Source organism: Eulemur rufifrons, chromosome 4 (genome assembly GCF_041146395.1).
Source record: "Eulemur rufifrons isolate Redbay chromosome 4, OSU_ERuf_1, whole genome shotgun sequence".
NCBI classification, from domain to species: domain Eukaryota; kingdom Metazoa; phylum Chordata; class Mammalia; order Primates; family Lemuridae; genus Eulemur; species Eulemur rufifrons.
The window spans coordinates 68,279,542-68,303,631 of NC_090986.1; positions in this window are offsets into that span (position 1 = coordinate 68,279,542).

The window sequence follows — 24,090 nt, forward strand, 5'->3', positions numbered from 1 at the left end:
TTGCCACCTTGCCACCAATTACGCTCATGCATCATAATTGTACATTTTCTCTGTTGAAAGCCAAATGATGAAGCTAATAGGGTTCACGCTGAGAACAGATGTTCTTACTTCTGCCCAGATGCTGTACGCGGCGAGGATTCGCTGGTGCCCAGTGTCAGCGAGACTCCTTTGTACTTTCATTTGAAGTGTTTCTGGTTGAAGTGTTCTTGGGAAGGGCTGGAAAATCATGCTGGCCTTACATCCAGGAGCTGGGCTCAGGTTTCCAGGGGGTGGGAAGTCGCCGTCCTTGGCACTTTATGATCCATCTGCTTCACGAGGACATCATCCCGTGTCTATTTGAAAACTGCCTTTGTTTGCATTTTATAATTAAGCATTCAGATTTTCGCTTTTCTGGTTGTTTCAATCTCAAGCTAATGTGGCAGTTAACAATTCTGCTATTTTCTGCTTTATTTCCTCGTCTCTCCCCACTTGGAAATCATGGAAAGTTTTTTTCCCCTTCCATTAAGAACCTTAAAGACTATGATAATATCCTTCCTTCATTGAGCATTCATTGAATGCCTCCCATGTATAAGGCACTGGGATACAAAACAGGGTTTCTACTTTTATGGAGTTTATGTTCTAGCCAGGAGAGACAGATATTAAACAAACGTATAAATAAGCAACCTAATTTTAGATTAGGGGAGTACTGTGAAGGAAACACAGTGGGAAGAGAGAAAGAAACTGGGGCATGAAGATTACTGTGTATAATGTGGTTAAGGAAAGCCTTCCTGAGGAGGTGACAGTTAAGGAGGTGAGGGAAGGGCATTCCAGAAAGAAGAACTGGCAAGTGCCAAGGTCCTGCGGCAGGGAAGAGTTGGGCAGTTGAAGGCGCAGGAGGGAGGCCAGTGTGGTTGGGTGTGCGAAGCCCAGTAGGGGGAGGCAAGATGAAGTCAGGCAGGACCATATCCTGTAAGCCCCTCAGACTTCGCCCGCTCCCCAACACTATGCCAATGACAGTGACGATAAATTGATGTAGGCACTAATTGAGTGGATCCTATATTCAGAACCTGGCTATACTTTATAAGCAGTTCCTTAAGCAGGCCTCACCATGGCCCTTTGAAGCAAGGAATAAAGGTATACCCCTTTTACCCATTAGGAAACAACAAACTCAGGTACAAGAGGTTATGCCTTTGCCCTTGGCCACACAGCTAGCCACGTGGAGAGCGTGACTCTCTCCAACTCCAAAACCCATGCTATTGATCTCTGCATGTTGTCACATGGTGATTTAACACAAGGAAGAATGGTCTCAAACAATGCCTGGAGACGTGAGCTCCTTGTGGCTCCGGTGCTTAAGCTGAGACTACGTCACTGCTCCAGGGAGGTGTGTAGAGAGGTCACACTGGAGATCAGGCAGAGATGTGGCCTCCTGATTTCTGAATCCTTTTCTAGCCATGAGACTGTGTCATGACTGCCAAGGGGCCAGGGAGTGGTGGGCCAGCTTGCTCCCAGTTGGCAGAGGGAGTGAGCCCAGAGCTGTGCCACACTGGCAGCGTCTCCCAATAAAGGCCTCTATCTGCATTGTCTGCCCTGTTTCACAAACTTCACATCTGTGGAAAATTAAATTGGAAACCTGAGATCCTGGCCTCAGAGGATGGGGTTGTCAGTGATTCACCTTATATTTTCAAACTATATCCAACGCGAGCTACTTCTTAGAGTCCAAAGTACCACGATTATTAGGTAAGACTTTTCTGCATAAAGTTCTTTTCATTTGGCAGAAATGACTCCAAGCTTCTAAGCACCTACCTGGTGTTCTCATCGCTGAATATGGTGATCCAGGTGGAAAAATGGTGGGAAGGGGGAAGTGGATAGAAGCAGAAAAGTGTTCTAGGCAGAGAACACCCCAAAGCACAGACCTTCTGGCCTCCTAGACCTGCCCGAGGCCCCACCTTTGGACATGTTTCCATGGGGTCAGAGGGAAGGGATCCCCTTTCTACATCTTGGTTGCTTAAAAGTAGCAATTAATATCTATTAGTTTTAACCATTGAAAACTGCCATTTTTATAAGTTAAAATGGTTAAATATTATTATTACTATCGTTATATCGAATAATAGTAATAATACTAATAATGTAGCCAGTAGTGAGGCATTGCAATTTGCTCATTAATACCTGGATCTGCGAGAATTATAACGTGCTTTTATTTTCTTTCAAAGCCTCATTTCCTCCTCAGCAGCAGTAGGGATTTGTGAGAGAGGGAGGAGACGCTTAAATTTTCCAGTGTAAGGCAACTCTGTCTCTTTGATTTCTAGTGGCCTCTTTCAGGTTTACAGTTCGTTCGGGGAAACTGATACTCTTTGGGGATTTCTTCTGCCCTCCTCTCTTCCCCTTCGTCTGATGTGCCTGGGTCTAGGGGGAGCTTGTGCAGCACCATTATGGCGGAAACCGAGTCCTCAAAGGTGTCCCTGGGTGCTTGCTGGCCTCTCCTGAGACGTCCCTCCTCCTTCCTGGACCCGGCCACCTTGCACAGGTGTCTGCGGGGCTCCTGTGAGGTCTGGAACTGGGTCTCTGCCAGAGGTCCCCAGGTGTGCAGCCTTCTGTTCCTTCTGAGGCCCCTGGAGGCCAGAAAACTTCAACCACGTTCTCCCCACCTTCCTCCATCACGGGAGGCTCAGGGGGCTGTGTCTGAGCTCCCCCTGGGACTGGGTGTTTCCCTGTCCCTCACCATGCAGGCTGCCTGGACTCCAATGCCAGCCTTCTATGCAAGCCTCTTAGTCTTTTCAGATTGTACCCGAGAAAGGAGGAACTGACGTCAGCATTCTAGCAGTTTCCCAAACCTACAGGGAGTTTCCACTCACTCCCTCCCCCCAGTCCCTCAAGGTTCACCCGAGGGGTGGTGGACAAAGAAAAGTGGGGCTCCTCCTCGGGGCTGGTCACTGCCTGTCCTGTCCTCTGTTTCCGCCTCTGTTCTCCAGAGGAGCCCTCTACTTCCCTTCCGTTTGGAAGGAACACCCCTTAACAAATGTCCAATCACCCTCTTTTCCCTCTTTAAAGAAGATTTCTACTGATTTATCTATGCATTTCTACTTATGACCCTTTTTGGTCTAGGTGGAATTAATTTTACCCTTGCTTGGGACAGTAAGCCTTGAAAATACCATGGGATGTATTTCAGAAAGAATATCCTTGATGTCTACGAGGGGCGAGATATGGTGCCAACCATATTGATGTACGCTTTGATTGGCTCCTCCTAAACTCCCTGACAATAAACTCATTTCACAGACGATACAACTCACACGTAGAGATGGAGGATTTGTCTCAGGGTCACATAGAACGACTGGTGACACAGAAGCAAAATCTGGACCCAGGCTTGTCAGATTCCAAAACAAGGACTTCCCAGTAGCTATACTCATCACATGCCTAAATCTCACCAATGCACCTATCACATACTTATCATATAAGTACAAATTTCATGGGACCACCTTAAATTCATATATTTCAGAAAGTGTAACTCTGAGGGAAACGGGAACTTCAGCTTTGGGGAATTTATGTGATATTTCAACTCATAAGGTTTCCTGCCTCAGTCTTCTCATCATTTGTGTAACCTGCAGTGTATCTCCTCTCCCCCACCTCTGAAAGGCTCCTTTGACTGCAGGAGTCTCAGCTGGCCACTGGGTCAGCTGTAGACAGCCCCAGGTGGGGCTTGCAGAGAGGGAGTCCCCCAGCGTCGGGTTCCCTGCATACTGTCTTCTCTGTCTTCTCTGTCCCGTGGTACAAAACCGAGCACTGTGCCCTGTTCCACTCCTGTGGTTAGTGTTGACTGAGTGACTGGCTGGCCGAGAGAAGCCACAGGGCAGACAAACGAGTCTGGCCATCAGAACTGCAGGGCATTGTTTTTGCATCAAAGTGATGGTGATCTCTGAACCTGAGAGGCAGGTAGGAAGAACTCCAGACTCGACAAACATTGGCAGCTCCCAAGGACCAGCTGATGGTCTGTGTGAGCTCAGCACAGAAAAAGACTGTGTGTCACATGTCGGGTGCCTGGCCGGGGCCTCATCCACAGGCAGTGAGGATTGTCCATGCTGCCTGCGAAGGGCAGTGACTGAGACATGAGCTCAGCATGGGCCCAAGCGCTCTCCCAGTCTGTCTGCACTCCGAGCGGGCTTGGAGACTCGGGCCTGGGCAGGATCCTCCCAGCTGCCCTCGATCATGTGGACTTATTTAAGGCACAGGAGTTGTGATTGCTTCAGGGACAGAATAGATCCCACAGGGGGCCAGACTTGGATGTCACGGGCTGCTGTGTGGCTCACAATAGCATTGACATGTGAGTTGGCTTCTGAAGAGCGAGAGAGAATTTGCCAGAGAAAGTGTGGGAGAAGGTATTCCAAGGAACAGGAAAGAGCAAATGCAAAGGTGGAGAGTGGGAAATGTGTGTCATGTGTGGGGTCTAGACAGTACTTTGTTGTGGGACCACAGCCCATTACATGTGTGTCCTTTGGAGATAGCATTCCCCACTCCCAATGCACCGTTGAACATCACTGTGATGACAAATGTCTGCTTCCTTCTTTTGGTTCCTGACTGTTTCCCAGTCCCCCCTACACAAGGCTGCCCTCTCACCCCAACCTATGTCAGTAGGCACAATGCACCCTGATCCTTAGCACTGATCATTGGCTGTTGTGTTTTAGAGAGAAGCGATAGAAAAAAAGGAGCTCTGGTTTAATTCTGGATTCTACCTATGTTTTTCCACCAGAGACTTTGCCTGGTCCTCGTACACTCATGGGTAGGCCCACAGACCAAAGGCCTGCCTCATTTTACAGATCTTTCTCCAAACATATGAATCCTTCTTCAGAACTTTAGCTCAATGGACCTGCACATGCTTTAAGAATTCCCTGGTACTGGCTGCCTCTAGGTTGATCCTTTATTTGTTTAGAAGGGCTACTTCTTCCATTATTCTCTGAAAAAAAAATCCTGCTTCTAATTGTTTATTATAAAAGCATTTCACGAACACTCACGCATTCAGTCAGTGGCAGATGTTTGTGTCTACGTGGCAGATGCTATTCTCCAGGCCGTGGCATTACAGCAGTGAACGAACCAGACAAAAATCCCTGCCTTCAGAGGGTTTCCATTTTGTTGGGGGTGGGGGATGGGTAATAAGGAAGACACATAAGTAAAAACACCTAGAACGTTAGGTTATGATACCTGTAAGGAAGAAAGCGAGGAAGGGAGACAGGGAGGTGGTTGGGGCTGTAATTGAGATATTGGCCGGAGGAGCTGCAATCTGAGTCCAGTCCTGAGAGAGGAGGGAGAAGGCCCCGCAGGAGGAGCAGCAGGGAGAGAGTGGACCGGGGGAAGGATGCATCTGTATCCATGTTATTAAAATATAAAGTGTATCAGTACAGGTGGTGGAAAGTGGGAGTTCTTGACACCCAGTATCAACCCAGGCCCTTCCACAGGGCAAGAAGTACAGAGTAATGTGACTCCTTTCAGGCTATCTATAAACATTTTTAAGAAACCAAATACTAAATGTATTGCCTAATGGATTGCTTTCCCCCCTAATTTGCATTATTCTATATAAATGAGTATACTCCATTAATTTCAATAGTTCTATAGTATTCTGTTAAGATGCTTGTGCCATGTTTTGCTTAACCATTCTCCTGTGTTCAGACCTTTCCGTTGTTTCTCAGAACGATTAAAGAATATTACATTAAGCATCCTTGTACATCTTTCTGTGCATATGAGCCTGTATCTGTAGGACAGAGTTCTTACCCAAAATGTGCACAAGAAGTTATTTACCCTAATTGAAAGATTTCAAATGAGTCTCATTATATTTTGGTTCATGTATTTTGCCAAAGCCAGAAAATCACTTTAATAAAAGGTTAGGGAAAAACTCCTCTAGGGTTCTCTTTCAGCTTTTCTGCCTTTAGCCACATGCCAAAAGAAAAATATTTTTTTAAAATGATTTTCTTGCTGGCAACTGCTTTTGGTGTAGCCAGAAGCTGAACATCACAGTGGGGGTAGTCAGGAGAGTTTTGCTTCAAATTGCGTAATTTGGCAAACTTTTCTACTATGGTAGTCATGTTTCTGCGGATTTGGTGAACTGTCTAAAGGCCGCCTCTCCATCCACACCAAAGCCATGACAGCGCGGCTTCCTCCCCCTGTGACCGCTGCTCTCCCCTACGGCTCAGGGCTCCCTGGAGATTGTTTACTCAGGTCCTTGTGGTGTGTCTCATCCAGTGTCATAGTTCTGCTCCTTCTTCATTCCCCTGCATGGCATCCCTTTCTCCTCATGAACAAACACCTTAGAGATGATAAAAGAAGGATGAGAATTTCACCCCAAACTACCCTGGTGTGTCCATGTGTGTGCGTGTGTTGGGACCAGAAATGTGCGCTCCTTGGATGACTGGTGAAATGCCATTTCACCGTCATCTAGTGCTGTCAGAATAACTGTAGCAAATACTATCGACTGTGCTGAGCTCTCATCTTTTTATTTCATTCACGTAATAACCCTACAAGGAAGGGACCGACATCCTCATTTTACATGTGGGAAAATCAAGAATTAGAAAGTAGTTGCCTAAAGTACACGCAACTAAAAGCTGGCAGATGTGGGATTTGAAGCCAGGGCTTTTGGACTCTCGAGTCCTGCAAAGCATCCTTCCTCGTTTCCTGCGTAGGTTACGTCTGAGCATTTTATGTTGAAAGAGCTTGTTCTCTGCTGCTCCTTGGGTACAAGTCAAAGCCACTACCGTGGGCCAGTTCTGGGTTTCAGAGAAATGTGATAAAGGTGTTTATGATGATGCTGGTGATAACTATGACTCGTCATCTAAGGCAGACCTACTGTGTGGGTAGAGGAGAAAAGTGATTTAGCATGAGACACCTGAGTTAGAATATTGGCTCTATAACTTAATGAGCAGTATGGCATTTCTTGGCTTGCTTACCTTGAAAGTAGGAACCATAATAACTCCTGCATGGCTTGTTGTGAGGGTTATGTGTCTAGTACCTGGCACAGAGAGCAGCCACTAGAGAATACTTTTTATTATTATTTATTATTGCTATTCCAAGGGAAACAAAGCTAAAGTTCCATGAGAAGAAATAGCATGAGTTGAGTTACTGAATTACAGCATCAATGAACCTTGAAAACATTATGCTGAGTGAAAGAAGCCAATCACAAAAGGCCACATATTGAATGATTCTATTTATATGAAACGTCCAGAATAGGCAAATCTATACAGACAGAAAGTAGTTTAGTTGTTACCTTAGGCGGGGAGGTTTAAGCGGGAATGGGGAGTGACCTAATGGAGATGTAGCTTCTCTTTGGGGCAATAAAAATGTTCTAATACTGATTGTGGTGATGATGATTGCATAACTCTTTGAACATACTAAGCACCATTGAATCATAGACTTTCAGTGACCGAATTGTGAGGTCCTGAAATTGTATCTTGATAAAAATGTTTCTATTAAAAATAAGTTTCCTTCTTGCTCTTGGAAGACACCCTGTAACATAAACAACAAAAAAGAAAAACAAAAAATAAAAATAAATACATAGAAATAAGTTTCTGGTATATATTTAGTTAGAAGAAATACCATAGTTAGAGAAATACCATAGTCAACTGTGGATGTTTATATGGAATATATTTCTCCAAAATGACATGTCCTGCCTCTTTCTTAGCCAAGGCACTCAGGAGAAAGTATCCAAAAAATGGATATAAAGTTGTTATTAAAAAAAAAAAAAAAAGCTAAAGGCAAAACAAATCCAGGAAGAGAAGCCAGATGGAAAAATGTAGAAAGCTGGAAATGAGACTGCCTATAAGTCTACACGTATCATGACTCAAGTTCAGCAGGGCATTGGGGCTGTTTGTTATAAGGGTGACAGATCTGCTGTGATTCATCCGCACTCTCTTGTGGGGACGCCATGTGACAAAATGGCCTCCATGAAAAATCAACTTGACCTTGCCCCATGGCCCATACGGATTTGTACACGTCTGTTAGCTGAGACAAAATGAGGACGATTTGGTGTTTGTGTAATCAAACCATAGTGTCTGACTCCCACTTAACTGTCCTATCCAAGTCCAGCTCTAGGGATTTCCTCCTCAGCAGGTGTAATATCTGCCAAAATACGAGAAGATGCAGAAGTTACTTGGTCATCAATGTGTTGCCTCTGCCTCTGAAAAGAAAAAATATCTATATAAGTGCCTAGCTCATGTTTGGACCTTAACGGATGTGTGTGGAAAGTGTTGTTGTTGGAATGAACCTGGCCATAAAAGATTTTGCCTCCGTGACTCTCACATAGTTAGTGAATTCAGTGGGAAAAAAAGAGTTGAACTTCTTTTTTGACATAATAATAATTTTTATTTTTGTAGTGACTTACAGCTCATAGAGCATTCCTACATCAATGGCCCCTTTAATTTTTGAATAGCGTGATGGAGACATAGAATGCTAGAGAGTAGACTCAGAGATGGCAAGTGGTTTGTAAGGCCACACAGCCAGGGCAGGGACTAGACCCAAGTCCCATTCTCTTTCCCCAGGACACATCAGCTGAGAGTGCTTGGCCTAATTGGTGAACTCAAGTCTTCTATTTTGCAAGAGATTGTACTGATGCTACCTAGCATCAAAGAGAGTACTGTTGGTAAAAATATTACATATGACAATGACAGGGAGGGCCATGCAAGCAAATTTTGAGGCCAAATGAAACTGAACTACACCTAATGGCAGAGAATCCAGCTCTCATGAGGAAAGGAGCTTAACAAGGAGGTTAAGAGCTCAGGTTTGGAACCAAATTCTGACTCCACTTCAGTTTCATCATCTGTAAATTGGGGGTAATATCACTATTATTTAAGGTTGTTGTAAGAATTGAATGTGCTACTATGTACAAAGTGCTTAGCACAGTGCCTGGCACAGACTAAGTGCTCATTAAAAACTATTTTTTATTGCCCATTTCCTTCTCTTACTTGTTTTCATTTAATTTACTCATTATTATTCTCTACATTGTACTTTGCTCAGGAAAGTGCAGGATCATTTTATAACAACTGTGAATTTAGACCACTCGTGAGAAGGCGTTAAAATACCTGTGAGATTCAGGGTCATCTGACTTTGGGAAGGAATGATGAAATTTTTTAGCTTAATATTTGAAAGCTGAGACTAGCCTGGTTATGCTTATTCTCCCCTTTCTCCAAATGTCATTCATCCATCACTTCCCTTCTTCCTACATTCATGTTTTCCTCACTACCATTTGTGAAGCCCCAGCCATGCTCTGGGTTGGAGCCCAGGCAGCTCAGCCAGTGCAGACCTGACCATCAACTCATCTGCAGAGAGTGGGTGACTCTTCCAGTGCCAGGTCACAAGAGGCATGGGTCAGAAATGACCAGGGAGAACGTGGACAGGGAGGCAGCTGGAATTGAGGATGTACCATCAGAGAGCAGGTGGGGCCAGAGGGCTGGGTGGTGATACGAGGAACAGGGTTGAGGTTAGTGTGAGTTACAAAGGCAGAGCTGTGGTCAGAACCAGAAGTCAGGGCCAGTGGCTGGAAGAGGTTTGCCCTTCTTATCAGAGGCCCAAACAAGGCAGAAAGTACAGGTCGAGATGTGGTGTGGGTGGGCGTCCAGAGGTCAAGATCGCAGTCATGGAGGCTGAGGTGACAGACGCCTGTCTGGTTTCAACACTGTAACCCAAGCACTTAGACACAGGGCTTGGGTTGAGAGACTGAGACATCAGTTCAGAATCTGGGGCAGGTGAGTGGTCCACACAACCTCCTCACCACACACTGGGGAATGGTCATGCCCTGTGTCAGGGCCCGCACCCCTCTAACCTCCAGGTGGGCCCTTGTCATCCAGGCAAAGCACCGTCATTCGGAGGCTGGAGCTTGTAGCAAAGGGCCCTAAAGGAAATCATACTAGCTTTCAAATGGCCAAATTTATTATGGATCTTCCTACGAAATGAGAGGTAAGTATAAACTAATAAGACGTTCAAGTTGAAAATCTGTTGATTTCTCAACTACTGCAGGAGTTTCTGGCCCATTAATCAACTCTGTTGATTGTCAAAGGCTCTTTGACCAATCCCTACAGCTGCAGGTGATCTCTCTGTGTGGCCCAAACATCCATCCTCTTATCTTCTGCTAAATCTTTTGGTGTGCACCTGTGTGACAAGGGAAAATGTGTTCCTTGCAGTTTGTCCGGCTTAAACCAGTACTTGCTGTAGGTGAATGTTGATTACACATCTGTAGCTTGCACGAAATGTTAAGGGGGTGCTACTGGGCAGAGTGGAAAACACTGCAGAGAAAAAGAACTAAGAGTGAGGGGAATGCAGCGTAGAGGGAAGAGCACTGAGTCAGGGTTTAAGAGATCCGAATTCCAGTCTTTGCTCTGCAACGAACTGGACTGTAATCTGGATTGGTCTCAGTGTCACTGACTTTTAAATAGGGATAATACTTGAGTTCTTTGTCACAATGATCTGATAAGATAATGCAAATAGGATTTCAGAAACCAAAAAGTACTTAATTCTTTCTTTCAAAAGTATTTGCTGATAGCAGTGTATTTTAACATTTCCTCCCCTTCTTGGACCAGGTGGAAAAGATGACCGAGGAGGTGCAAAAGCAAGCTCTAAGTAAGTATAAAGCAGTGGTTCTCAAACTTAAGCACACATCAGGGTCTTCTGAAGGGCTTCTTAAGCCACAGGTGTCTGGGCACCACCTCCGGTGTCTGATTCAGTAGGTCTGCGGTGGGCCCTCCCCCAGAGCCTTTGCACGTCTGACGGGCTCCCAGGTGCTGCTCATCTGCTCGACAGGATGACACTCAGAGAACCGAGCAGACTGCAGCAGTTGTTATGAGCTCCTCACCCCGAAAAGAAGAGGTGAGCAGAGGAAGAGTGATAGGAGGGTTCTGGCTTCCTCCTCCTTTACCTGCGCCCTTGCAGATCTTCTCACCTGGCTCCAGAGCAGGCTCAGACCTGCCCAGGTGCAGGCCCCGGGCTGGGAGCCCTGGCATGGCTCACGCTACTGTGGTCTTCTCCATCTCACCTTAATCTCGGGCATCGACAGATCTAGATCTGCTTTGCTTCTAAAGACTTAGGGACGCTCAGGACAGGTTTAGAACTGCCATTTATGGATGCACACAGTTGGGGGGTATTTTTCTTGTTTGGAATATTTGCAAGCGGGAAAACATTGGCTGTGTCATGTTGAATCTCCTTATGCTTTGTCTGCCTTCCTTCCTGGTCTCCATTTTCTCACCTTCTGCAATTCTTCTGCACTAATGGTGCAACTTAAACTGGGGGGAAGTTGGGGTGGCCAGGTTAATGTCTATCTCTTTGCACAATCTTAGCCATATGATTGAGCATGCATGTAGGTACTTGCTCCCCTGCCCTCACTTCCCATTTCCACCCCAATAATACACCCAGAGGTATTTTCTACATGCTATGGTGGTGAGGAGAGGAAGACTAGAATATAAGGAGAAGTAAATTGCTACTGAAGTCCAGAGCAGGGAGTGGGGACGGGCTTGGCTGGGACATGGAACTTACTCTAAACTAGTGTTTCCTAACTCTGGCTACATGTTAGAATCACCCGGCAGCTTTTTATAACTATGTGCGCTCAGGACGTGAGATTCTGATTTATTTGATCTAGGCTGGGACCTTTGCATAGGAAAATTTGAATCTCCCCAGGGGATTCGAATGTGCAGCCAAGCCTGATCGTCTCTGTGCCACACCAAGTCTATTAACAACACCTGGGTGCTGAGTGCAGCTGCCTGCCACGTGAAGGTGGGCTGGAGTCTGTCACCTATGGAGTAGATGTCAATGCCACAAACCACTAAGTTTAAACAGGTGAGAGCAGAAAGTAGGTATTTTGAGACCAGGTGGGAAAGATTTTAAAAAATTGCAATTCAGGGAGCAGCAACAAAACCCCAGGCTCAGGATAACAGAGGCTGAGACCAATTCAGGAACATGAGCCAAAGAAGGTTTCAGTGCCAAGAGAGCAAACTACTAGGATCAGGTTACCCCAGGCTCATGGAGCCACATGGGGATCACTAAAGCTTGATTCTAAAGCCAAGTGTAGCCCAAGTCAGAAACTCTTGATATGTCCCATGTTCTGGGCCAGACCTGGGTGGGTGGGCCTGAGTTTACCTGGGCTGTTCACAGCCAGGATAAGAAATATAGGAGGCTATGAAGGTCTTCAAAGGAAGGAGAAATAAAATAAACAGTGCAGAGAAAATAATTTGGTCTACATAATATGCAACAATCAGTTCCATTGTAGTTTTTTTTCCCCACCAAATCAAACAAATGGTTTTAATGTGTGACACATACAACCTGAAACGATGGGAATTCAAGCACAAACATTCTCTTAGAACAGTCATTCTCAAACTTTAATATCTCAAACGATTTCCCTGGGGATCTTTTTGCAAAAATGTTGATGTGAATTCAGTCGGTTCAGGTCTCGGGTGGGGCCTGAAGGCCCTGAAATTTGCAACTGTCACAGTCCTCCAAGTGACACTGGGCTGAGGACCATTGTTAAGTGGCAAGGACTTGAAGGACAGAGATGGAGTCCACTTAAAATGCCTCGAAGAACACCTGCGGGAAACCTATTTCGTTGCTATCGGTGTGATGGTTGACACCTGCTTTTCCTCATGCCTCAGCTAATTTAAGGGACGGGGGTCTATGGTTTTTGCAGAAGGGTCCCCTTGAGAAAAGTGACTTTCTGAAGAAGAAAGTACCAGGACAGCGTCATGTCTATTTCACATCACACTGCCCCCTTTCCCCACGTTTTCCCATACAAAAGACTGATATTCCGAAGACTGAAACTAGGCTTGCATTGACCTAGTGAAGAAAGTAGCACAAATAAGTAACCTGTTACCTGGGAACAGAACAGCAATTCTTTTATAAATGAATGTCAATGAGGTATAATTTTCTGCTGTAGCAGAATTTCTACACCTGACAGTATTCTTAATATACTTTAATTAAGAGGTTAATCTGTTGTAGAAATTGCTTTTCTCTGAAGCCACCTGAAATCAATTTAAACTCAATTACAAGTGGTTAGCTATTGTTTATGTGGTTAAAGATTAGAGAATACATTTTTGCTTGTCAGGAGCCATCAGAGCAAATTTTGAATGTCACGATCAAAGGAGAGGCTGAATAGTTGAGTGCTCTTTAATGGGCATAGAGAAACCATTAGAAAATGTAATCAGTCATATTTGATGACTTGACCTTGGGACTCAGCTAGAAAAGGGTCTAATCATGTCTGTCCCATAAGTGCCACCAGGATTGCTCTGCCGAAATTAATTGATCATTACGTGCTTTCTGAGAGTCTAATATACGCTATTTGATGGAATATAAATTGCAAAAATAATCTGTAAATTATATAACAAGCTTCAGAATACATTTGCCCTCTGTCTCCTTAGCAGAGATTAAATCTGACAGCTAGTTTCAAAATGATCAAAATTGCTTAACTCCTTCAATAGTTTGGAATGCTTGAGTTTTACAAAGAAAGAAAAAAAAAAATCTATTGCATGGCGTGTGCCCAGTATACAAATTTGAATTACAATCCATTTTCTATCAGTAAAACGTAGAGATAAAAAGAGGTCTGAAAAGGTTTTCTGGGGCTTGAATGCATTATTTTATTCAATTGCTTAGTAAGGTACTTAGCTGCTATTAAAAATTTGGATGCATGTCAGAGACAAGGAAGCTATTTTGAATCCTATCCACTTCAGTGCTAAGTATATGAGAGAATTACATGCCTCTAATAGGCTTGTATAGCCAGCCAGCTTGCTAATGTGCTATCCCATAGACCGGTTGAGGCATTCACAATGACAGCGCACTCTGCTGATTACCGGTAGGTTAAAGGTTTCTTGTCATCCTTTCAGGTGTCACAAAATGATGACTCCAATTACCTCCTCTGTTTATGTGTATTCTGTTGGGATCAAGACATCCTGCCATTATAGCATACACATTACATGACATTTTGGTTAAAGTTGCAGAAAGTCTCCCTCTAGAACGCCCCCTGACCCCTGGAGAATTATTAAAATAATTTTCCTTTGGGCTGACACTTTTCATATTTGAAATAAACTTTCCAGGATTTTTCTGCGTAAATGTTGAATGGTTAACTATCGAGTAGAAGAGGACCATCTGTTCTTGCCTAATTGGCATAATAAGGGAAGACCACATTTTTGGAGCCTGGGGGAAAAAATATGTGTCATGAAATGGGCTCAGGATAGTGTTTTGCACAAGAGACTAATTCCTAGATGCTGGAATGATGGTAAGTTTTCCAGAAGGCTTTCTGGGAACTGGGCCTTTAAAAGCCAATATCTCTTGGGAGTTGACTTAGGGTGAAACTCAGCTATAGGGACCATATATATTTATTATATTAGGACTCTGAGTCACACTATATAGATTCAAATCCTGGCTCTATCACTTACTAATTGTGAACCTTTGGGCAGATTTCTTAGCCTCTTAAAGCCTCAATTCCCCCCACTGTACAATGGAGATGATCATGAAGATTGCATGCAGTAATATATAAAATACTTGGTAGAGTGTCAGGCACATAGACTTGCTAAACTCTTCATCATAATTAAGCAAAGCCTAAAATGATTTGGTGTCTATCTTTTCTGAGCCCTAAATTGAGATGGACAATTTGAAACAGACTGTTTTTCCTCCTGGCTTGTGAAATTTTGGAGATGAAGAATCTTACAAAGACACCAAAATGAAGCTGCGTTTGAGTTTTCATTGCACAAATCCCCTTTTTGTCCACTTCTCCTGCAGTGAGGATGGGGGCGGGGCATGGGGAGGGATTCCAGACAGGGGCCTGCGCTGTGGTCTCAGCTCAGCCATAAACCACTTGGGTAAGGGTGACAGTGAGAAGTCAGTCCCTTCCTTGCATTTGGATTGTTTGTGCAAAATGCCGGGGTTGAATGGATGACTGCTAAGATCGTTCGGAGTGCTGAGAGCCCCAGATTCCACATTGCTCACTATCCCTGCCAGAGCATTTCCTGCTCCACCAGCCATGATGTGGTCCCTGGGCCTAGGGTGGGCATGTGCGGGGCAGCATGGGCAGTGGCGGTGACCCCCACACCTGTGGTCTTCAGCCTCGGGCCCCCAGACCCCTCTGCTCAGGGCACAGGGTCCCACGTGCGTGGCTTCGTGCGGGTGGCCACTAAGTCAGGGCCACTCAGCTTTTAGAAGCCAAGTCTTTCTTTGGAAAACATCAAACAAAAATCCTACACTTCCTTTCTTCACTCCACCCTTGGAGATGCTGATAAGCCCCCTATAATCCCCCCGGGACCCCGCCCTGCTTTACAGGAGGTGATCTGGGAATGTCAGCTTTGTGCCGCCTCTCCCCGGATGCCCACCTCAGCAGAGGTCACAAAAGGGCCTTTTGAGGGTCAGGTTCAGCTCACACACGAGAGTTTTTATCCCTTCAAAAGGATTTTCCACAAGTAGAATTAGTTTCTAACATTTGAAGATCGAAAGATTTTACATAAAATCCAGATTTCCAGCTTCTTTTGAAAACATACAAAAAGGAAAATATGACCAGAATTTTCCCAGGAAGGATGACCTGACTTTTACACCAGAGGACAGAGAGTCTGGCCAGGACCCAGACAGGGCAACATCCTAACTCCTGGCTTTAGGATGTCTTGGTTGCAAAGTGAACACTGTCCCCTCTAACCTCTTTTAGTGGCCAGGGGACCATCGTGTTAACCAGTCACCCCGGGACCCTTGTAGGGAAGGTCTCACTTTGGAGAACCTCACTCCTGTCCCCTGATTTGTTCACTCTTGTAAGTTATCTGTCAGGCCCTGCCAGGCATTCGCCCCTTGCCTTAGGTTCTTGTGGGAAGTAAGGCTTCAAGAGTTTCAGTTCTTGAAGATTCAACCCTTGTGAACATGCAAATCCCTGGAACAGGGTTTACTCTTTGAGCTTGAAATTATACATGACCCCACAAAAGGCTCTGAGTGCACATTTTGCTAAGAACAGGGAGACATTTTGAGAGCACATAGCAGTTGGGCTGGGTTAGAGGTTTAAACCAAGAATCTGGAAGGCTGGGAGTGACGGTGGGGGTGGGCAAGGGACTGACAGCTTTTAGAATACTTCCTGGACCAGACAGAGAACCCTCAGGGGCAAGGGAACAGTGGGGAGGACACTTGGAGAAGAGGTTTGGAGCAACCTCTCTGCAACTAATTTTCAGACAGAAACACGGGCTAAGAGCTTGTTGCCCCTGGCCCTGATTTTGCTCAGATGTACGAGGGCACATCGCTAGTGTAAACCTGCATTAGATTTTCCAGGACCTACCATGCTGTGTTTGCTAAAGAGGTCATCATTGAGCCCTGTTGAAAGCAATCCTAAAGAAACTGTACTCTAGAGAAAGTTTGCATTAGAAGCACAGCATCATTAAATCAAAACTAGTGAGGACAATGCTGTGGGTGGCTAACGTCAACCCGTGAGACTGAGTTCAATGTGCCGGTCAATGACTGACCTCAGAGAGAGTCAAAGGCCAGGAAATCAATATCCACCTCGTAACTTCAATACAGTATTCAGCGTCATCCACGTGAGGCCTCAGCCACTGAACAGAAAGCAAGACTAGATGCCCACAGAGTACACGTGCACACAAAGGAAATTCCGGCTGAGGAGATAATCTCCATTGATTTAGTCACACAATGCAAGTCTTTACTCCTGTGCAAAATACTTTAACAGCCAAAGGCCTTTTGCTTTGTACTCTCAAAGCCCTAACTCCATCTCCCTAGAAATAGCAAGCATATTATATCACATTAAATTCCTCCTGTCAGCTGAAGTGTCTGACATGGAATTTTGGGGTTGAATCATTTTGTCCAAAAAAATAAAGAGAAAAAAAAGGTAATTTACTTTTTCTCTCTATAATTCTTTTGTTCATTCATTGAGTGCTTCAGCCAAAATCCCACTGAAGGAATAAAATGTGGCTTATATTGCATACAGATATAAGAGGTTTAGGTTCTTTACTGAAGCAGTTAGAATATATCTTTTTAAAAAAGAGTTAAAAACACAAATTCTGCCACCCTTGTACAACTATTATTTCTGTATATTTCTCTCTGACCTTTTAGTGTGTATGTTTATATGGCTATAATAAAAGTTAACACATAATGTTTCCTTTTGTCCTTTTAATTTCCTAGCCTTGCTACGTAGGCTTCATTTTTAATGATTAGAGAGTAATCCACCCAATGAATGTACCATTGTGGCAGATTGCAAAACTGCTTCTCATTCTTCACTCCTCCCTGTTTCTACATTCGTTGCAATGTGATTTTGCAGCTTCTCCCATTAGGGGGTGATGCTTATTTTCCAATCCCTGGAATATGGGCTGGCTTTGTGACTTGCTTTGGCCAACAGGATGTAGAAGTGATGGCGTGCCAATGCTAAGCCTGTGCCTCAAATAGTCTTGGGTGCTTCTGTTTACCTTCTTGGAACCTCATTATAGATAGACTACTATCATTGGGATTTGAGAAAAACCTCATCCTAGCCTACTAGTGGAAAGAAGCCCCAGTCCTCCTGCTCATCCCAGCTAAGACTTCTTAGACCAATCAGCTCCCAGTTCACCTGCCAACTGACCACGGTTCCCTAGAGGAGTCCAGTTGAGACCAGAAGAAACCCCCAGCTGACCTGCAGGCTTGTGTGTAAAAATAGATGCTCGTTTTAAGTCAAAAAGTTTTGGGATGGTTTGTTATGCAGCAGTAGCCAACTGATACAGCCAGAATTCTCTGAATTATTTCCCTTTTCTTGTTTATGTAGGTGTTTCCAGATTTTCTCTATTATAAAATAATGCTGTGAGGAATAGCTTGGTACAAGTGGAGAATATATTTCTATGCATGTTTTCATTTGGTTTAAGGCATTTAGATTTTAAGACCTGTAACACTTATCAGAGTACTATGTGATTGAGGGAAATACTAGAGTCATCTCTATAAAATTATGTTTGTCAAGCCAGTATAAGCTTTCATATTGCATAATTGTTTCACATGTCTATAATTATTTTGTGTGCAAATGCTTGTAGGAACAGCAAACACGCATTTTGCTTGTGCAAACGTATGGCACATGATCCTATTTAATCTCAAACCAGGCAAATCTCAAAAAGCCTCAGAAGCTCATAGAAACTTAATGTTTCAGCTGAGCAAACCCTGCGCATATTGACTCCTCTCAGATGGTTCACATAATAATCTATATTCAGTTTTTTACCCACCTGTCTTCTCTCCTCCTCTCCATGGCCACCCCAAAATGTGGCTGCTTCCTGAAAAGGCCAAACCATTTGTTGAGTGAGCTGTGGCCACTTGGGAGATATATGGGTGGTGGGTCTCCAGCAAGTCATTCGCCTAAATGAAAAGTCATTCTAATTAATCTAATGACTGCGTCATATTAATTGAAATGGCCCAATAGTAATAGCAGTAACCATTTATAATGTTTCTTCATTGTATGTATATAGGCCTTGCCCAGTCACGCCAGTCTCAGATGGTGAGTATGTAAGAAGTGTTGACTAGTGGACGTATCGACCGCCAAAGATCTATTGCTTTCTGGCGATGCATCTACTAAATTAGACCACCAGAAAGCAATACAGCCATACTATGTATTTTAGGTTCCTTGGTTCATCATCATTATTGTCATTATAGGCATTGTTATTTTGTTGCTATTGAGATCTCTTTAAGGAAAGAAAACCTCATGAAAGACATTTTTGGAGCTTTGAAAATCTGTTCTCGCTGATATTGGCATTTGTGTTTTTCAACATTTCTTACATAGCAAACCAGATAATAAATTCTGTGTAGATTTTGAGGCTGTTTTATAGTATCTCTCCTTTGGCAAACTGTTCTGCTTCCTTTTAGTAGCTATTGAGAATTATGACACCGGGGTACTGTTGCCCCCTTTTTTGACTAACAAGGAAGATCAATTGCAGTATGTAACTTCACCTAGATCTTTCTATAACTCGTCCTCTGCCTTTCCCTCCATGGCTTAATTATTATTTGTGTCTTCATTATAATGGTTCTATTACATTTACATATTTTTTGCAAGTTCCTTTGACTACGTTTTGGTATCACTCTTGCCCTATCCTGACTACATAAGCCTCTGGGAAAGCCTTAGTCATTCTGATCACTTCTCTTACCAGAAAATAGAGCTGTCCTCATGGAGTATAGAACCACCTGGCCCTTCACCCATTTCATAGAGAAGGAAACTAAAGTTCATAAAGTCTGCCTTCTGGAAGGGTGTTCATGTGGCAGGTGTCAGAGCCAGCTCTGTAACAGAGGCTTTGAATTATGTACATTATGTCCATTACTCTTTTACTAAGAATGTGCAAAACACTCTCCAAATCCTTTCACTCAGCATAAGGGCCTTCATGTTAGAAGGAGACTAGACCTTTATTTGTCTTGTGTCCGTGAAAGTTGTATTTTCCAAGCATTTCTGTCATTTTCTCTTCTTACCCAAATCTAAATAAAGTCCAAGAGGTTGGTGAGATAATTCTCAGTTTTAAGTCTTGAATTCTACAGTGTTCTTATTCGCTTATATAATTCCAATTCTTGAGTCACACCCACTTAGAAGCCCAGGGTCTGGCCCAAGATTCTCCCTGCCTCTACCCTGTCATCCTGAGACTCCAGACTAGAATATTCACAAATCCTCTGCATCCTCCCAGGGGCCACTTGTCACCTTTATAGGGACGGAGAGAGAGGGAACATGGTAGGTTCCTGCCTTTCTCCTCCCAGCATCTGGTGCCTCCGGTTCGGCCCATCAGGGCAAAAGGGCTCCTTGCTCACATCTGCATCCTGTGTGACCCCCACATCCAGGGGTCCCCATTTTCCTCAGGACCCTTCCTGCACAGTGCTGCCCCAGGAGACCTCGGCTATTATGCACTTGAGGCCTCAGGCTCCACCCAAATGATTGTGTAAAATTAGACCCAACTTGTAAAACTAGACTATTCATATCTGGGTGGCCACCATATACTAAAATTACATCTCCCTAAAAAAAAGTTTTCTTAAATGATCGTTTCATATGTTTTTGCTGAATACAAGAACTTAGCTGAACTCAGGAACTTGGTAGTAAGCATCAATAATTAGGTGTACACTAAAAAACTTTCAAATTTTTTTGTAACCTGCTTCTTTGAAAAGAATGCCTAGTGAACCATCTCAAATCAGGTAGATATATCAATGCATTTTATTGAAAGAATGTAGGATCTCAAAATGTTTTCTGAAACAAATTGATTAATCTGGCCGCATTTTTTGGCTGCTTCATGATCAGGGATTCCTCTGCTACTAAAGGTCTCTGTCTTCTCACTACTTCTTTTACTTGCTCATTCAGCAAGTTTTGCCTTTCCTGTGTAAACAGAGAAAGAAAGTGTGCACAGTCTGAGCAGGAGCGCGCCAAGGTCAGGATTTCATCCCACGACCATGTGGGAGCTCCAGCATGTTGTCTCCAGGCTGCGAGGTCATCCACAATCACGGACGGGCCACCTGTCTGTGAGAGGAGGATCTAGATAAGCTGGAGAACGTGGGAAGGAAGATGGAAGTGGTAAATCTAAGCTAATCCAAATAATAATAAAAACATCAATGGTGGTGTTGGCTAACACTACTTCAAGTTATAGAGAGTCAATTAATCTGCTTCCTCTCTTCTTTTTACACTTGTCTATTTACTAATTCACATAACTATTTGCTGAATGCCCTTCTGCTGGGTGTCTGACTGGATTTATTCCTTCATCCATACCTTCTGTGAGCTGGGGGGCGACCTCCACCTCTATTGCATTGGGGACACAGCAGTGAAGATAGCAACGTCCCAAAAAGTTTACATTCTAGTGGGGTGTGGGGCAGACAGTAAACAAATACATGGCATGTCAGATAGGTAATAAGTGCAACAAAGGAAAAAAATCATACTGGGAAGCGTTATAGTGATAGAAGCAGAGTGGAAGGAGAGAATAATGTCTTTTATACAGGTGGTCAGTTCAAGTGTAAATAAATGTAAGTTTTTGTTGTGAAGTTTTGAAATTGTTATAGTTCTTTTTTTTCCCCTTAGAATAAATACAGATCATTTGAATCTCTTTCAGGCAGCAATTCTGAAATTTGTACCCTAACTGCCAAAAGCCTCCTTGCCGTGCATTTGGGCACCTTTAGAGATGGTACCTGAAGGAAAGCAAATAATCTAAAGGAGCCTGTCGCATGTGACCCTGGAGGTCACCTTGTCCTTAACTTGTAAAACACCATTTGTGGCCGGTCTGACGTCAATCAGCAAGGGTTGGCACATGATTCATGGCTGTGTTCGTACCATTGTTGGTTCCTGTTATTGTTTTTCTCCTCACATTTTAGTTAATCATTTGTTTGAGTTAGGTTAAACACTCACGTGCTTTATTAGGCCTTTTCCGACAGTTTCACGTGGGCCAGCCCCCTCTCGGAAATGCAGGTGTGGGTCTGGGATGTCTTCGAGGTTTAGGCCCTGTTTCCTTTCCCTTGGGGAGGGGGTGTGGGTGTGGCGGGGGCAGCACATTGGATTCAGGGGCCAGAGGAAGGGCCCCAGTTTGTCAAACCAAATCATCAGTATCCACAGGTTGGAGGGCAGAATATGCCACCCTCCACACAAGCAAGTGCACCTGGAAGTCTTATTTCTACCCGGACATGACGGTGAAGTTTAAAATCATTCCACCATAAGCCGTTAACCTGAATCCACATCATCAGATAACAAAAGAAGGGAGGTCAACCAGGATTTAAGAATAAACACAGGAAGGACAGAGATCAGACGCCACCAGGATTTCAAAAACCCAGATCTGCTTACAAAGTATACTCTAACCCCCAAGTTTCGGAGTTGAAAAGTCACTCCGAAGATATGCAGAGATGAAGGGAATAGGTTCATAAAACTCTCCCACTGCCCAGCCAGGGCGAGGCACAGTGGAACAACAGGAGGCCCTTAGCGCGTCTTTCTTGGCTTTTTTATTCTTTTCCAAAATCTCCTCCTTAGTTTTGCAGCAAACAAGGCAGACACTGCAGACCCGACTTGCTCCATCTGGACTGAGAAGGCTTCTTTCCACCCAGCTTGTCAGAAGACTCTTTGTCCTCAAACACAGAAAAAGATAGATCTCACACCACCATCAACAGCATATTTCTGACCAGGCTCCAAATGCAACTTCAGACCAGACTGGAGTCTTTCAAAGCCAGGCTGAGCCGAGGCTGGGTCCTGCTTGCAGAAACTACTAATGACTTGCTGGGAACCACCCAAGTCCGAGAAGCCCACAAACACTTGAAATAGGGCTTTGGAAATGAAAAAGAAGTTTTTTCTCTTAGTTCATCTCATCACCATCTGGCTAGCTTTTATAGTCCTTATTGCACTGTGATTAATTTTTTTTATGCCATAGATTTCTGCTAATTAATTGTAATTACCAAGAACAGGAAATTTCAGTGTGACCAGATCATGTTTATCCAGAATTGCAAAGTTGAAGAACTGTTCTTTAAGAGACATTCTTAGGATTTGTAGGATTTTTAAAGCAGGGTAGATAGAGCCTCTGAAATCCACTGGTTCAAAGAGTTCACTTAATAGATGAGGAAACCTGAGCACGCTAAGAAAATACTGGCTTCCACATTCCTAGTCTGGTGATGTTTGTACTATGCTCCACTGCCTCGAGAACCAGTTCGAACCAGAAGCAGCCACTCCTTGCCTTTTGGGTGGGTTCATCAAATTCAGGATGGAATTTGGTCAAAATGTCTCATTGCATCATCATGTCGCTCTGAAACTCCAAGTTCTTTGGACATAGGGTTCCTGTCTATGTGATGTGAACCAATAAATTCTCTGGAAAAAAATCAGTCCAAATACTTGGCTGGTGTCTAAGAGGAAAAAAAATATCTGGGTGATTGAATCTTTAAAATTGAATTAAGAAGCTGTTTTTGCATCCTGTGGACACTCCTATTAGGTCTAGACAGACTTGTCCAGGCCGGGATTGGGGCATGGGAGCGTGTGAAAATTGTGCAGCGGCCCTGCTGTGCCAGCATGGGACTCTCCAGGGCTCTGGGGGTGTTGGGGAAGCTGCAGCTTTAGTCCAGGGGTTTTCTAACCTGTCTGTCTACATTCTTACTCTTCAACAGCAGAATTGTTATTTCAAATGAAATATTTATGTGTACTCTCTAAACAGAAAATAGATAAGGGCGATATTTTATGTTTAAAGTGATAACTTTCCCCTTACATAGAACAATAACAGAAGAAAAGGTCTTAATGAACGAATGCAATTTGAAATCGGGAGTTATAGGAATCCTTTTTGGTCTCAGAGCCATGTCAGCACTCATTTGTTTCTGTATGTGGATCTCCTGGCGCAGTAACTTACTCATCTGGTATATCCAGTGCTCTGCACACAAGCAGGCCCACGAAGGGATGAATGTGCCCATTGCTCCTAGCTTGTCGGCTCAGGAAGGCAGGAGCTCCATTTTAATTCACCATTTAATGCACCCCACCCTGAAATAACACCTACTGCCAGACTTCAACAAAGTAGGATCCAACAAGCAGTGGTTGCATTAGGAGGTGACCAGTTCGTACTTATGAGGTTAACTCAAGGTGGGACACGGGAGAGCTCAGAGGAGCTGAGAGCTGTGGTTGGATCAGGAAGTTTAATGGTACACTCTTCCCAGCATCGTGAAGGTTCGATTAGAACCAAATGTGCCAGCTTGCCTTCTGCACACTCTTCCTCCTTGATGTGTAATCTAATTCATGGCATCCACTTCATCCAGTCAGGACAGGGGCATTTTTCAACTCCTCACCTAGCCTTACTCTCCTCCCCTCTCAGCCAGTGGTAAGCCTTGTAGATTTTGGCTCCTAGGTGGCCCTTTTTGGCCTCTGTAGACTATTCCCTTTGCCACTGCCTTGGCTCGGGTCTTTTCCATCTTTCACCTGGCCTATTGCAGTCATGTTCTAACTAAAGTACTTGTTGCAAGTGTCAACCTTTTCTAGCCCATGCTGTGCTTTGTTACAATATCTGCTTTCAAAACCCAGGCCTGGCCAGTCAATGCATTTGCTTCAAAAAGCCTTCGCTGGCTTCATAGTGTCTGTAGATTAAACTGCAAACTCCTTTGCAGGACATTAGAGGGCACGCTTCCCCTCCATCCTCACTGGCCCACCTCGTGTGACCCTGACTTTACCAGCATCAAGGTCACAGTGCTCTTTGGGGCCTCTGGCCTGTGCTG